Genomic DNA, 14860 nt, shown 5'->3' with positions numbered 1-14860 from the left:
CTGATGATCCACCCTCACAGCTGGCCCAGGGCAGCTCTGCAGTGCCTTTGGTGGCACCTGGGGCTGGCACACACCTGAGCAGTGTGTCTGTTTGCACTGGGGAAACTCAGCAGTTTGAGATTGCTGCAAAAAGTACAAAAAGGGAAAACCCCTCTCAGGCTGGGTGCAGCCAGCTCTGCAAGCACAGCAGGGCCCAGGGGAGTGAGGACAGACAGGATGGGGCTGGGCAATGTGGAGCAAGGTTGTCCACACTGGGTCAGAGCTCCAGGCACAGCTTCTGTGGGCAGGCCAGAGCTGCTGAAGAGAGACCCTGGGTCAATATCAATCACAGGATGCCTGCAATCACCTCTGCTCTAAAGAGAAATTTAATAAAAGACACCCTTTAAAATAGGAATGTATATTTTATTACTGCTCTTTGAAATCTTTCTCCATAACTGGACTAGGAAAACTTTAATGACCCTCTCAGGGCTTTGCTGTTGTTTACATCAGACTCAGTCCTTGAGAGTGTCTTGAAAAAACTTCTCAAGAACTCAAAGTTAAATTTAGACTCCAAAGTTTCTTGAAGTTTTAATGGGTCCCACTGAGGGACACGACTGGGAAATTGTCCCCAGGTTCCAGTCAGAGCAGAACACTGGAGGCAGTGATGACAGCTGCGGACAAACAGGCAAAGGTGTCTCTGGTGCTGAGCAAAGCTGGATGTGTTTCAGGAATGCAAAGGGCCAAGGCCTGAGCCCCAGCCCCTGGCCAGGCAGATGCTGTCCCTCCCTCCTTGCTCAGGGCTCTTCCCGGGATGGGCACTGGCATGTGGGGATGTGCAATGGCAAGGGCAGGAGCATGGAGCGGCCCCTGCCAGGCTGCTGAGCAGGGACAAGGAGGCAATGAGGCTCCAGCCCTGCAAGCGTCACTTGTCTCCTGCTCCTGCCTCAGGCCCAAGGCCAGCAGCCATGGCCAAAGTGCTGCCCAAGTTGGCTCTGGCAGGGCTGTCTTGCAGCTGCTGCCCATCCCTGTGCCCTGTGCAGCCCAGGCTGTCCCACGGTGTCCCTGCCCTGCGCCTCTGTCCCTGCAGGCTGTCGGCATCCCCTGGCTGCCCCACCTGGCTGGGCCCTTCCTTTGCTGACAGCTCTGCCTCCTGCCTGCCTCTGCCTGCCCACACAAAGCCTTGGCCTTGATACCAAAAGGTTTAATTCAATTTTTACTGTGCCTGTGAACTTACAGCACAGGAACAAGGCATGCAGGGGCTGCTTTCCCAGGAGGAATGCTTGGAAGAGAAGATGAAGACATCTGGCTCAAGGGTGCAGGGACAGAGAAAACAAGGAGTGAATCTGGGAACATGGGGTGGGTTTTATGGAAATGGGTAAATTGTAATTCACATTTAGTGACTGTATAGAAGCAACACGCTGGTAGAATTACATGTCCATGTGAGGCTGGGAGTTATCCATGACTAGAGCTCTGGCCTGAATAAATGAAATAGCCTCTGAAACAGCAGATTCGTGTACAGGGACAAAGCAGCTCTGTGCTCAGTGGAGTGGAGACTGAGGACAGCAGAGGAGCCCTGGGAGGGATTGAAGGGAAGTTTCAGAGATGGTGGATGCTTTTGGAAAAATAGAGAACACCCAGAATAAAGAAAGAATTAATGCAAAGGGCAAATAGGGAGAGCCAGACAGGACCCAAACAGAAAGGAATTTCCCTGCAAGGACAGGGCTGTGGTGCAGCACGTCCCCCAGAAGGAGCCTTTGCGTGGGCAGGCAGAGGCAGGCAGTCGTGTCCCTCAGTGGGACCCATTAAAACTTCAAGAAACTTTGGAGTCTAAATTTAACTTTGAGTTCTTGAGAAGTTTTTTCAAGACACTCTCAAGGACTGAGTGATGTAAACAACAGTAAAGCCCTGAGAGGGTCATTAAAGTTTTCCTAGTCCAGTTATGGAGAAAGATTTCAAAGAGCAGTAATAAAATATACATTCCTATTTTAAAGGGTGTCTTTTATTAAATTTCTCTTTAGAGCAGAGGTGATTGCAGGCATCCTGTGATTGATATTGACCCAGGGTCTCTCTTCAGCAGCTCTGGCCTGCCCACAGAAGCTGTGCCTGGAGCTCTGACCCAGTGTGGACAACCTTGCTCCACATTGCCCAGCCCCATCCTGTCTGTCCTCACTCCCCTGGGCCCTGCTGTGCTTGCAGAGCTGGCTGCACCCAGCCTGAGAGGGGTTTTCCCTTTTTGTACTTTTTGCAGCAATCTCAAACTGCTGAGTTTCCCCAGTGCAAACAGACACACTGCTCAGGTGTGTGCCAGCCCCAGGTGCCACCAAAGGCACTGCAGAGCTGCCCTGGGCCAGCTGTGAGGGTGGATCATCAGCCCAAGCTGCACTGGGCACTGCAAGGGGCTGTGGCCATGGGCACTGCACTGACCCCACTGCTGGGTTTGGCTGCTACGGCCACCGTGAGAAATTAAACTGGGCTTGGAAACACTGGGCAGGACTGGGACATACTGGGAGTGACACTGGGGAGGACTGGGGACATACTGGGAATGCTGTGGGAGACACTGGGGCATACTGAGAGTGACACTGGGGCCATATCGGGGAGGATTGGGGACACTGGGGCAGCCTGTGGACTACACTGGAGGGAACTTGGAGGGACTGGGTATAAACTCAGGTATATTGGGAGGGACTGGGCTGTACTGGGAGGGATTGGAGGGGTACTAGGGTTGAACAGGGTTCTACTTGGGGTGACGTGGGCTGTACTGGGGATGAACCGGGCTGTATTGGGAGGGACTGGACAGGTTGAATGGGCTGTTGCCGCCTTTGCCACATCCCAGTTGCCGAGACTCCCGCCTATCGCCGCCCGAAGCCAATCAGTGCCAGAGATCGGAGACTCGGGGACGGTGTCTACGGTAGCCACAACTCCCGTCATGCCCCGCGGCCTCATTGAGCCCCATTGCAGCCGGGACTACAACCCCCGTCATGCCCGGCACTCTAACCCCGGGATCCGCCACCTCTTTGTCCCTTAAGTGTCCCTCAGACCCTCCAGGATCCCTCAGTGTCCCCTCAGCGCCCATTCAGGTCCCCCCAAAAGCGTCCCCGGACCCCCTGAGTGCTCCCAACCCCACAGATGCCCGGTACAGCCACTTCTGGAAATTCATCTCCTCTCATCCCCCACGGCCCCAGAGCCCCTCAGAACACAGTCCCACGCCCAAAACTCCTGCCGTGCCCCGCGCCCTTAAGAGCCCGCTTAGAGCTCCCCGAGGTCCCGGCAAGTCCTCTCGAACCGTTTACGTTCCTCCGAGGATCTCAAGTCGTGGCTCGGACGCAGAAGTATCCGCCAAGAGCCTTCCCGGACCCCCAAACAAAGCGTTGGAGCCACTTCTGGGACTACGGCTCCCATCATGCTCCGCAGCGCATGCCCAGTGCTGTTTTAGCCAGGACTTCATCTCCCGTCATTCCCAGTACCTCCAACGACGTCTATTGCAGCTGCGCCTTTAACTCCCATTATGCTCCGCGGCTCCGTTAAACTGCATTAGACCCGCGCCTACAACTCCCATCAGCGCTCGCACCCCAGTGAGCCCCGTCAGAGCCCCCCGAGGGCCCTCCCGGACCGCGAGGGGCCCCAAATTCCCCTCCCTAACCTCCAAGGGCCCCCCTGGACCCCCAAGTGCTGCCCCGAACCCCGAACTGTCCCTCGGAATCCCTGATTGCCCCACCAAGTGCCCACCCGGCTCCCCCAGGTGTCCTCCAGACCCTCAAATTCTCTGTGAATTCCCTCTCCAGACCCAAAACTGCCCGAAATGTGCCCCAGAAATGTCTCCACGGACCGCAAAGTGGCGCCTTTTACCCTGTCTTTTAAAATGATAAAAAAGATAACAAAAGGATTTAAAATAGGACTGATTAGCCTAAAGAAGTAGAAATCAATAGCCACACTGGTCAATGAATTAATGTTGGGAATTGTGTTACTTAGAACTAATGGCCAATATATTTTTTGCTTGTTAAAAAGGTATGGATTTTTAAATACAAATATTAAAATTTTGTGATACAAATATATAATAATACTATCATAAATAATAAAAATAATTATAATTTTCCTAATTCTATAAATTTACTTTTTAATGGGAAATGCTTAATTATTTTTATGTTTAGAGATGTCAGTCTGTAAGAGACGGTTCAAAGATCCCTCATCTGCCTCACAGCCGCCATCAAGGACGGAGATTGGAGTCCTCTCCAAGGACTGAGACTGAGTCCCTTCAAATTCTAACCCAGGGGTGCTGGCCTGACTGGAGCGGGATGTCTGCCATAGGAAGCGGGATGTTTCCCATAGGAACCAGTCCTGAAACAACGGGCCCCGCTCACTGCTGGCACCGGTTTGTGCCGTTCAGAAATGGACTGTCTGTACCTGTTCCCAATGGATTTATTCTCCACTGTTCCCTCCATGTACCGTCCTGCTCCCCTCCCGGCAGTAGATTATAAAAGAGTCCTGAGTTAACCAAAGACTTTGAGACTTTCCCCGACGTGACCAGATGGATCTATTGGCCAGACCACGAGGATTTCATCTCTCTGTTGGCAGCTATTCCCCCCTCCTTTTCTCTGTCTCTATATCCTTCATCTCCTTTCTAATCCTTGTGCTGCATCTGCTGTGGGCACTCAATGAAAGGTGCATTTGTTTTGGTTAATACTGAAAGTCCCCTGCTGTGTGTCTTTGCACCCTGAGATCACTGAAATGAACCATCATGACCCCTCTTGTACCAGGGGATGGTGACACGGCCTGATGGGGTTGCTGCCCACAGCGTGTGAACGTCATCATCTTGGTGGCGACTGCACTGCCTCATCTGCTCTTGCTTTCTGGTCTGCCTATCCCAGAATCACCTGTGCCACCTGCCTTTCTTATATTGTGGTTCTCTGCAGTTCCTTCAATAGTCAGCCCTTCTTAAGTTCATGCTTGGAATAGGGGATTATCACCTCCCCATCATATCGAGTGCATCTGAATGCACTTGAATGCATTTTGCCTGCATTCAAAATATGGTCCCTGTTTTTGATTTACTGGAGAATCTGTGTTTGTATTTTCTGCCTCTGTCAAGGCTGGGATTGAAGGTACTTGAGATGATATTTGGCGTTCAGATTCAGGTAGCTTTTGTTTCTTATCAGTGACACAGGCTCACAACCATGAGTTCTGCAGCCTTTCATCTAAGGCACAAAACGGCTCACTGTCTCTTGTTACAAGGCCTGGATGGAACCAAGGAGACCACGGTGATACTGGGGATCCAAGGAGACTGTGTTGACACCATGGAAACTCATGGAACCATGGGCATTATGACACAGCAGGGCTTCATGGAACCAGGGAGTCAATTGGGACTCTACCAAACCTCTTGGAACCAAGGGGCCATTGTGGCACTGGAGAACTTCAGGGAACCAAGAGTCTCTTGTGACACAGGGGGTACTCATGAAACCATGGAGACCATTTTGAAACTTCAAGACCTGATGGAACCAAAGAGTCATTCTGGCACTTCTGAGCCTTGGAAGCAAAGAGACCACAGTGACACAGTGGGGCTCTGTGGAACCAAGGGGCCATGGTGACATTGTGGAGTGTCATTCAACCAACTGTCCATGGTGACACTGCAGGGCCTGATGGAATCATGGACACCATTGTGACACTACAGGGCGTCATGGAAGCAAGGGGCCATTGTCACACTGTGGGGCCTCTTAGGCTCCAAGGGCAGTTGTGATGCCATGGAAATTATGGCAGTTGTGGCACCATGAAACCAAGGAGACCATTGTGACCCTAGAGGACCCCATGGAACTCAGGATTCATGGAACAGTGCAGGACACATGGAACCAAGGGGCCATTGTGAAGCTGTAGAACCAAAACAGCCCATTGTGACACTGTGGGCCCTCATGGATCCAAAGGTCCATTTTGATATTGCAGGGCATCATGGAATCCTGGAGACCACTGTGAAACTTTGGGGCCTTGTTGAATTAAGTGGCCCTGTAGGGCCTGATGGAACCAATGAGACCCCATAGAACCAAGGGTCCATTGTGACCCTGTGGTACCAAGGTGTTGTGGGTTGACCCAGGCCAAATACCAGGCATCCATGTGGGCTGCTCACTCACTCCCCTCTGCAGCTGGACAAAGAGAATTTAATAAAGGGTTCATGGGCTGAGATAAGGACTGGGTGAGATCACTCATCAAATACTGTCCTGGGAAAAACAGGCTTAGCTTAGAGATGTGAAATTCATTTATTACTAACAAAGTGAGAGCAGGAAAAGGGGAAATAAAATAAGCCCCTCAGCTCCCTCCTTCCAGCTCTGTCTCCTACCCCAGCAGTACAGGGAGACAGGGAATGGGGGTTATGGTCAGTTCATCACCCATGGCTTCTGCCCCTGCTCAGGGAGAGGAGTGATTCCCCTGCTGCACTGTGGGTCCCTCCCAAGGGAGACAGTTCTGCAGGAGCTTCTCCCATGTGAGTCCATTTCAGGGGCAGCAGCCCTCTGCAAACTGCTGCAGTGTGAGTCCATGCCAGGGACAACAGTCCTTCCCAAACTGCTGCAGCATGGGTCACAATTCCAGGGGGTGCATTCCTCCAGGGACAGGCTGCTCCAGCCTGGGAGCAGGGCCCCTCTCTCCATGGCTCTCCTGCAGGGTGCCTGGGTCTCCAGTGCCTGGAGCACCTCCTGCCCCTCCATCTGCACTGACCTGGATGTCTGCAGAGTTGTTCTTCTCACATGTTCTCCCTCTGCTCTCCTCTGACTGGAGTTTAAATCTGTGCCACAATCTCTATTTTGATTTCTTTTTAAATCTGATATCACAGAGGCATTGCCACCATTTGTAACTGGCCCAGCCTTTGTCAGCAGCAGGTCCATCTTTGAAGCCACCAGGAATTGGCTGTGCCAGACACGGTGGAAGCTTCCAGCAGCTTCTCAAAGGAGTCATCCCTGTGCCCCCCTGTGAAATACAGAGCTGTGTTTTGTGCCAGGTACATACAGGCAATGTGTGTATTTGTGATTGTAATTTGTGTGGAAACTGACCATGGGACAGGTATAAAGATGAATTCTAATAATTACTGAGGAAAGCAAAGCTTGGAAGAAGGCCTTTGAACCTATCCTATGTTTGTAATTGTCCTTGATAAGTCTTAAAGTGATATAGGAGCATTTGAATTAACACTTTTAGGATATTGCTTTTTGACAGGAACTTTCTGCTTGTAGATAAGCCTTAAAGAGTTTTGCAATAATAATACCCTTTCGAAGTATAATTTGAGAATACTGCTTGTACTAAGGATCTTTGAAACTATAGCTTTAGAATATATAAAAGGAAACATGCTTATCACACACTTAAAACTGTGAAAAGCAGCATGAGAAAGGAAGATGAACATCAACTCAAGGATTTATGGTTTGGACCAAGGGAAGCTGGACATCACTGTTATGAGATTTATAGTCCTTGCAATTAAAAGGTGGACCCACATCTGGAGAGCTGGACCTCACCAGATGGGAGACTTCTTCCTTCTTTCAGAAACCAAACCACCACCATCTGGGGATACTCCTTTCTGGGATAGATCCTGAGAAAAACTAAATCAAGTATTGTATAGAATTATAATGTAAAAATTGGGAATAGAAACTGCTGTTGAGTAAAAATTTGGAATAAAAACTGCTGAGAAAGCTGATGAGTACCCCTATAAATATCTGTAAGCCTCAACTATCGGTGTGTAGTTGGAGGGAAAACCTCCCTCACTGTACCCAGTGCTGTATTGCTCATACTTTACCATTTTAATTAATAAATTGATTGCTGCTTGAATATTGGCCTAGTCAAGCTTCTCATTTACAACACAGTGCTCAGTGGATGCTTGAGGGGTCTCTGTGCCTGATTCCCTGGGAATGCTTGGGAGGGGCTGGAGGGGATTTTTCCTGTCCCTGTCACCCCAGGCCATTCCCCAGGGGGTCTCCATCATGCTCACCCCAGAGAATGCCTGGGGGATCTTCCTCCCTCTCACCCCTGTGCCAGGGGATGCTCGGGGGTCTCTGTCCCCTCACCCTGGGGGATCTCGAGGGGTCTCCATCCCTCTGGCCTCAGGCAATGCCTGTGCAGGGCTGGGGACCAGGGGCTCTGTGTCCCTCTCACCGCTGAGGGTGCTTGGGGCTGGGGGGGCTCTCTGACCTTCTCACACCTGAGTGAAGGTGCAAATGAGACCATGGGAACGCAACCTGTGGATCTGCTCGAACTTGGATTGTACTGCACAAGAAATGGAAAGGAGTGAGGGAGAGAAAGAAATCAGAAATGCTCTCAGAGAGAAAGAAATAGGAAAAGGCTCCAGATGGACTCTGCAGCTCCCGGGGACAGCCGCAGGGCGCAGCGCCTTTCAGAATTCCACCCAATCAGAAGAGGCACTAACCAATTCCCAGCCAACCAGAGCTTTTCTCGCCGATGACTCACCGGTTGCCAGGCGGGCCCGCAGAGCCCCGCGGCCCCGGAGCGGAATTTGGGGCTCGGGCCGGGGGACGGATCCGCCCCGGGGGGGTCCCCGAGCCCCTGCCCAGCCCTGGGGCCGATCCCCCACGCAGCAGCCGGTGCTGCGGGGCCGCGGGGCAGAGCGGTGGGAAAGGGGGGTCGGGGCTGGGAGCGGAGGAAATGCGGGAGGAAGAGGAGGAGCAGGAGCGGGAGAATCGCGGCGCTCGCAGCGCCCGCACGCCGAGCCTGCAGCACCCCCTGCCCCGGGAGCATCGCCCCCAGCCCCGAGCCGCAGGGGAGGGCGGAGGCCGAGCTCGCCCCGGCTCCAGCCAGGGGTGTCCAGGAGGATTTTTTGGAGAGTGTTCGGAGCCGGCAGATCCCGGACTCGAGCCCCGGGTATCTCCGGGCTCCCCAAGAGGAGCTTTATCGGGGGGAGAGGAGCCGCGATCGCCCCTCGGGAGGGTCCCAGGGGTCCACATGGGGATGGCCCGGTACCGACAGGGCGGGACATTGGTTTTGGGGATCCCCGTGAGAGCCGGGGCTGTGGAACGGGGGACCCCCGGGGTGGGGAGAGGGGAAGGGGCGATTCCGGAGCTGGGGGACCCCCGGCAGCCCGGAGATGAGGCGGGGACGGGACCCCCTGACCCTGACAGCGGCGTGTCCTGGGGTGACTTCATGATGCTCGTACCCCATCCGTCTGTTTAGCCCAGAAATGAGTTCTGCACCTTTAAGGCTGGTTCTGAGAGCAAAGGGGAGGAGGAAGAAGCTGCAGTTTGTTTTCAGAAACTGCACTCCCTCCTCTACATTCCAGCTGCTGGATGGACAGACAGCAGGACAGAGCTGTCCTTTGCTTTTAGTTAGTTTTTAGCTCGCTGAGGCAGAGAAGTTCCCTGGACTGTGGTTTTTCTTTTTCTTTGGAGCTGTTTAAATGTGCTCTGTACTGAACAGCCAGAACACCACCGGCAGCTCGCACCTGTGGTCCACCTGGCTGAGCCTGGGCCACAGCATTTCCAGTGCTGGAGGGACTGATAAGAGACTGATAAGAGACTGATAAGACACTGAGTGCACGGAGCTACAACCCAAGGAGGGACTTTCGGAGTTTGTCATATATTTTGGAGCGGCAAGAGGTTTTATTGCTTAATATTGTTCAATTTTTGTGCTGGTAAATGCTTTGCCTGTAAAGTAACTTTTTTTTCCACTTTCCTCTAAGGAAATATTTTCCCAAACTGGCTGAGGGTGGGGCTGCTGAATCAGCATTCTAGAGGAAACTCCTTTTGGAGGGTTTCAACCAAATTTGCCCTAATCCAGGACAAGGTGGTAGAAAGAAGGGGGAACCCCAAGTGGCTGGACTGGGATGAGGCTGGAGAGGGGAACCTTGGGACCCCAGAACCTCCCAGAATCCAAAAGCAGGACGCTGGAGAGGGGGGATCCCCAGGACCCATTGGATCCCCACAAGCCCTGAGATGGGGGACCAACCATAACCCAAGAGGGATGAGACTGGAAATGGGAAACTCCTGGTGGCTTTTTTTATTTACTCTTTATTTTGGGACATGAGGTGACTTATAGAAATGGACGTGGGTGAGAGGAATCCCCAACCAAAGGCATTCACACATTATCTTTCCCCAAAATAGGATTTTCCCCCAACCTTCCCACCGTAACATCCCCTCTGTCACACTCTGGGTGAGCTCAAACCTAAACCTGATCCTGGTCTCAATCTCACTCCATGTTTAGACACACTTACAGTTCTGTATTTAATCTCATCCCAGTGCCAGACTTGTCTAGCCCCAGACCCAATCCTAACCCCAGCCCTAAAGCCAATCCCATGTCTAGCCTTAACCCCAATCCCAGCTCTCATCCAAACCTCAGCCCCAACTCCAATCCCAGCCCCAATTCCAGCCCCTTCCTAAATCCTCAGCCCCAAACCAAATCCCAGGTTCAGCCCTTCTGGGGGTTTGGGGGTGTCTCTGTCCCTCTGAGCCCAATGATGTTTGGGTGGGGTCACAGCAGGGCTGAGAGGGACAGAGACCCTCCCGGCCTCCCCAGGTGTGAGAAGGTCAGAGAGCCCCCTCAGCCCCGAGCACCCTCAGTGGTGAGAGGGACACAGAGCCCCTGGTCCCCAGCCCTGCACAGGCATTGCCTGAGGCCAGAGGGATGGAGACCCCCCGAGCAACCCCAGGGTGAGGGGACAGAGACCCCCGAGCATCCCCTGGGCTGAGAAGGACAGAGACTGCCCCGAGCACCCCCTGGCACAGGGATGAGAGGGAGGGAGACCCCCCAGGCATTCCCTGGGGTGAGAATGATGGAGACCCCCTGGGAAATGGCCTGGGGTGATAGGGACCGGGAAAACCCCCCCCAAGCATCTCCCAGGGCAAGAGGAACTGAGGCTTCACAAGCATCCCCTGGGCACCAGACAAAGTAATGTTGTTTTTTGTCAGAAATCAAAATTGACCGTAGATAAAATGCCTTGAATTTACTCTTCCCACAAGTCACTTGTGATGGAAAGGCAAATAAATCCCAAAATTTTATAAACTTAGAATAGAAGCTATTTTGTGGAAAATCCAAATTCCTTTGGTCCTGCACAGCTCCAGCTCAGCTGCTGGCACATTCTAAAAAAAGAAAAGTGCAAAATAGGCCCAATATGGATTATGAAAAGGAAGGGGAAGCTATGTGTAGCTGTCACAAAGGTGACAGGGACAAAGAGAAAAATTATTCTAACATTTGGCAAAGTCCCCCAGCCTGTGAAACAGACCTCCCCTGGAGGGGGCCAAGTGTGACATTGTCCCCTGTGTGTGTGGCCTTCCCAGGGTGGGGGTTGTACACCTGACCCAGTTTGGGTAAGAGGGGTGGTGTTCACCCCCTGAGCAGGGATTACCCCACTGTTTCAGGTTGCCATGCAAGATGTAACCAAATGCATGTTTTCAATCACCATCTTCATCAACTGCTATAAAAAGGTGGGGCATTGTTCTTTATCTCTTCCATGACTCAACCCTGATAACGCCCTCCAGGGGAGATATCTTCTGTGAATGGGCCATTGAGTGTCACTGCAGGACTGATAAAATTCCATCCTCCCATTGTGGGATGCTCCGCCCAGGGGGAAGATCCAAGCATTCCTACCTAGCTATAAGCTAACACTTTGCTACACCAGGAGCAGTTTGCCTACTGGATTGCCAGAGGACAAGAGCTCCAAAACCACCACTGGACATCCAGAGGAAGACCAGACCCTTCTACAGGATCACTGCTTTGACAGAATCGTGTTCATCTCTCCACCAGGACTGCACTACCATCTACTGGGACTGATGCCACCAGCCTGAACAACAGGGTGTCAGGTTATATCCTGACTCTGTCAGTTTAAGGCAGTGTTTCTGTATCATTGCCTTGATCCTTATTTTGTTACTGAATTGGAATTCTGGCTTAGACTCTTCCTCAGGTTTGCCTTTAAATCAGTACAAAGCTCATTGTACTCATCCCTTGTTTTCCTCCCTTGTTTTAGGAATATCCCATTCCTTAAACTTGGCGGGATGGCGGAAGACACCTCAAGGAAGATGAGGATGCCCCAGGACACCCAGGCAGGTGAGGAGGAAGTCAGTGCCCCTTTCCCCTTCTCTCCTGCTCCATCTCCCAGCCCAGAAAATCCCCTCGCTGCAGGACATCCCTGCTGCCAATGCCATCCTGCTGGGGATGCACTGTGGGGATCTCCTTCCCCTTCCCTCTTTCATGGAGGGAAATCCCATCCTGTGCTTGTCCTTCCTCTACCAGAGAAGGAACTGAGGATCAAGATCAGGGATGAAAAATCCCCACAGCACAACCTCATGGAAGAGGCTGGTTTGAGTGGCTCCATGGGAAAAGGATCCAATGGGGAGGAAAAGCCCTGGAGATCCCTCATGAGGAGGAGGGGCTCCAAACCCAACCCAGGGTTCTCTGAGGAGGAAAGACCCACCCTGAGCCAGGAAGGTGGACAGAGCTTCAGCCAGAACTCGGAGCTGGTGGTCCATGAGCAGCTTCATGATGGGCAGAAGCCCCACAAGTGCTTGGAGTGTGGGAACAGCTTCAGGCAGAGCAGCATCCTGATCAGCCACCAGAGGATCCACGCTGGGGAATGGCCCTATGAGTGTGGGGAATGTGGGAAGGGCTTCAGCTCCAGCTCTGCCCTTGTCATACACCAACGCATCCACACTGGGGAGAGGCCCTACGAGTGTCCCCAGTGTGGGAAAAGCTTCACCCAGATCTCTGTCTTAACCAGACACCCACGGAGGCGCCTGTAAGGGAAGTTCTGCCAATGCCCCAATGCAGGAGGACTTTTGTGCACTGCCCCAGCTTCATCCATAATTGGAGGATCCATGTTGGGAAGAGCCCTGGTGATCCCTTTTCCATTCAGATCCTTGCTAGGAACACACCTGTCCTGTTTCCGGCTCCTGCCAATGACATTATGTGTGATAGAAGAAGATGAGGGTCTGGCCATGGCTGTGTCATTACATTCACTCCCACCTCAGGTCATTGCCAGGAGCAGGAAAGGGATTCTCTCTCTCTCTCCCTGAGGAGAAGGGTGTCCTTTGCAGGCAGGAGGAAGTATGTGGCCAGGCAGACCCAGTGAGTTGTGTTGTAGTTTTCCCTGTAAACAAGTTTTTTTATCCCTTCTGTTACCAATATTGTTTCTGTTTCATTTGTTCCTTGTCTCATTTCTGTTCCCAATAAATTGCCCTTACCTCAGCCCAGGATCTTTGCCTTTTGTGCTTTTCATGGGAGGTGGGAGGGCAGCGAGGGCAGCGCGGTTTTAGCAGGAGTAGCAAATTGGAGAATCCCATTCCTGAACCCCAGCCCGTGGAAACCGAGCATCCCAGCTGGTCCCAGCCCTGGTGGCCATGGCAACAGCCTTGGGAGCGGGTCCCTGGCTGGGGCTGTGGGAACCTCTTCCCTCTGGTGCCCAGGGACAGGAGTGGAGGGAACGGCTGCAGCTGAGTCGGGGCAGGCTCAGGTTGGATGTCAGGAAAAGGTTTTTGCCCAAAGGCTGCTGGGGCCCTGCCCAGGCTCCCCAGGGAAGGGTCCCAGCTCCAGGGCTCTTTGAGCTGCAGCAGCGTTTGGACAGCGCTGCCAGGCCCAGGCTGGCATTGTTGGGGTGTCCTGTGCAGGGCCAGCAGTTGGACTGGAGGATCCTGATGGGTCCCTCCCAGCTCAGCCAATTCTGTGGTTCTGGGATCCCATGAGCCTGGGATGGGGCTGCCAATGGTTGCCATGGCAACGGTCTCTGGCTGCAGGCCTGAGCTGGTGTCCATGGCAACCACCCCTGGCATGGGGTCTCCATGGAGCTGCCAAGGGACTGAGCATAGCAACAGGGGTGTGGTGATGGTTGCCATGGAAACTGACCATAGCAACAGGGGGCTGGTGATGGTTGCCACGGAAACTGCGCATAGCAACAGGGGGCTGGTGATGGTTGCCTGCTAAGGATCAGATTTGTCACAGGCCTTCAGAGGGATTCCATGGGGACTTTCCAAGAGTCTCCAGGCTGTTCCAGAGCTGGAATGTCACTGGCAGAATCTGGGGCTCCATGGAGACCTCCCAGGGCTTTCTGGGGATGGTAAAGAGCCCTGTGGTCAGAGGCATTCACAGCCATTCCATGGTGACATCCCAGGGGACCTTGTGCTGCAAAGGCACCGATCTGTCACAGGCACTCACAGGGGCTCCACAGTGACATCCCAGGAGTCCCCAGGCTGCCAAAGAGCCGGGATGTCCCAGACACTCACAGGGGTTCCTGTCATGGGCACAGAGCGAGCTTCAGACAAAGTTTATTAGAGAAGTTCGCGTTGGGTCACAAGGTGCAGAAAGGAGCCCCAATAGCCCCTATAGATCCGCAAATGTCACCGTTGAATCAGGGATGACACAGTCTCAGATCAAAAGGCTAAGGGCTAAAAGCCACCAATTTTTCCTGTCCTCTTCTTTTATATCTTGGTTTGCTACGGGTGGACATCACTGGTCATTTAATCAACACATTTCACATGATTGGCTAATTACGACAACACCCTTCAGTAAACAACTTCATGGAAAAAAACCCAACCTATTACAAACATCATCAGGTTACCAGTTATTAATGTTTGGGTTTTTGATGGCCCCTCTGGGAGCTCCCTGGATGGGGAAAACCCTCCTGTAGCAGTTCCGTGCCAGGTAAAAGGAGATGCACAGGACTTTTTTGGTCTTCACCTTCTTGTTTATTTTATCAATAAACAAGATCAATATCAATATTGTTTATTATTATCATATCTGAAATTTTATATGCTGTCCACACCAGCCTCATCTTGCTGGAAAAGCACTGCCAAATGGCTCCAAAATGTATGGTTTCAAGGTCTTTTAAAGTTGTCTCATCCAATTAACTCTTAAAACATATATTATTTCTACTTATCTACACATAATTGATCCCTTGACTGTCCAAATAACCTCTACACTGTGCTTT

At 52.3% G+C, this 14860-nt stretch overlaps 1 pseudogene; it reads left to right on the top strand.

The window, feature by feature from the left end:
- Positions 1-14860, top strand: part of LOC131096519 (zinc finger protein 850-like) — a 425516-nt pseudogene that overhangs the window by 327574 nt on the left and 83082 nt on the right.

This window comes from Melospiza georgiana, unplaced genomic scaffold, assembly GCF_028018845.1.
Source record: "Melospiza georgiana isolate bMelGeo1 unplaced genomic scaffold, bMelGeo1.pri scaffold_42, whole genome shotgun sequence".
Classification (NCBI taxonomy): Eukaryota; Metazoa; Chordata; class Aves; order Passeriformes; family Passerellidae; genus Melospiza; species Melospiza georgiana.
The sequence above is the reverse complement of the archived record's forward strand: the minus strand, read 5'-3'. Positions and strand labels throughout refer to the sequence as shown.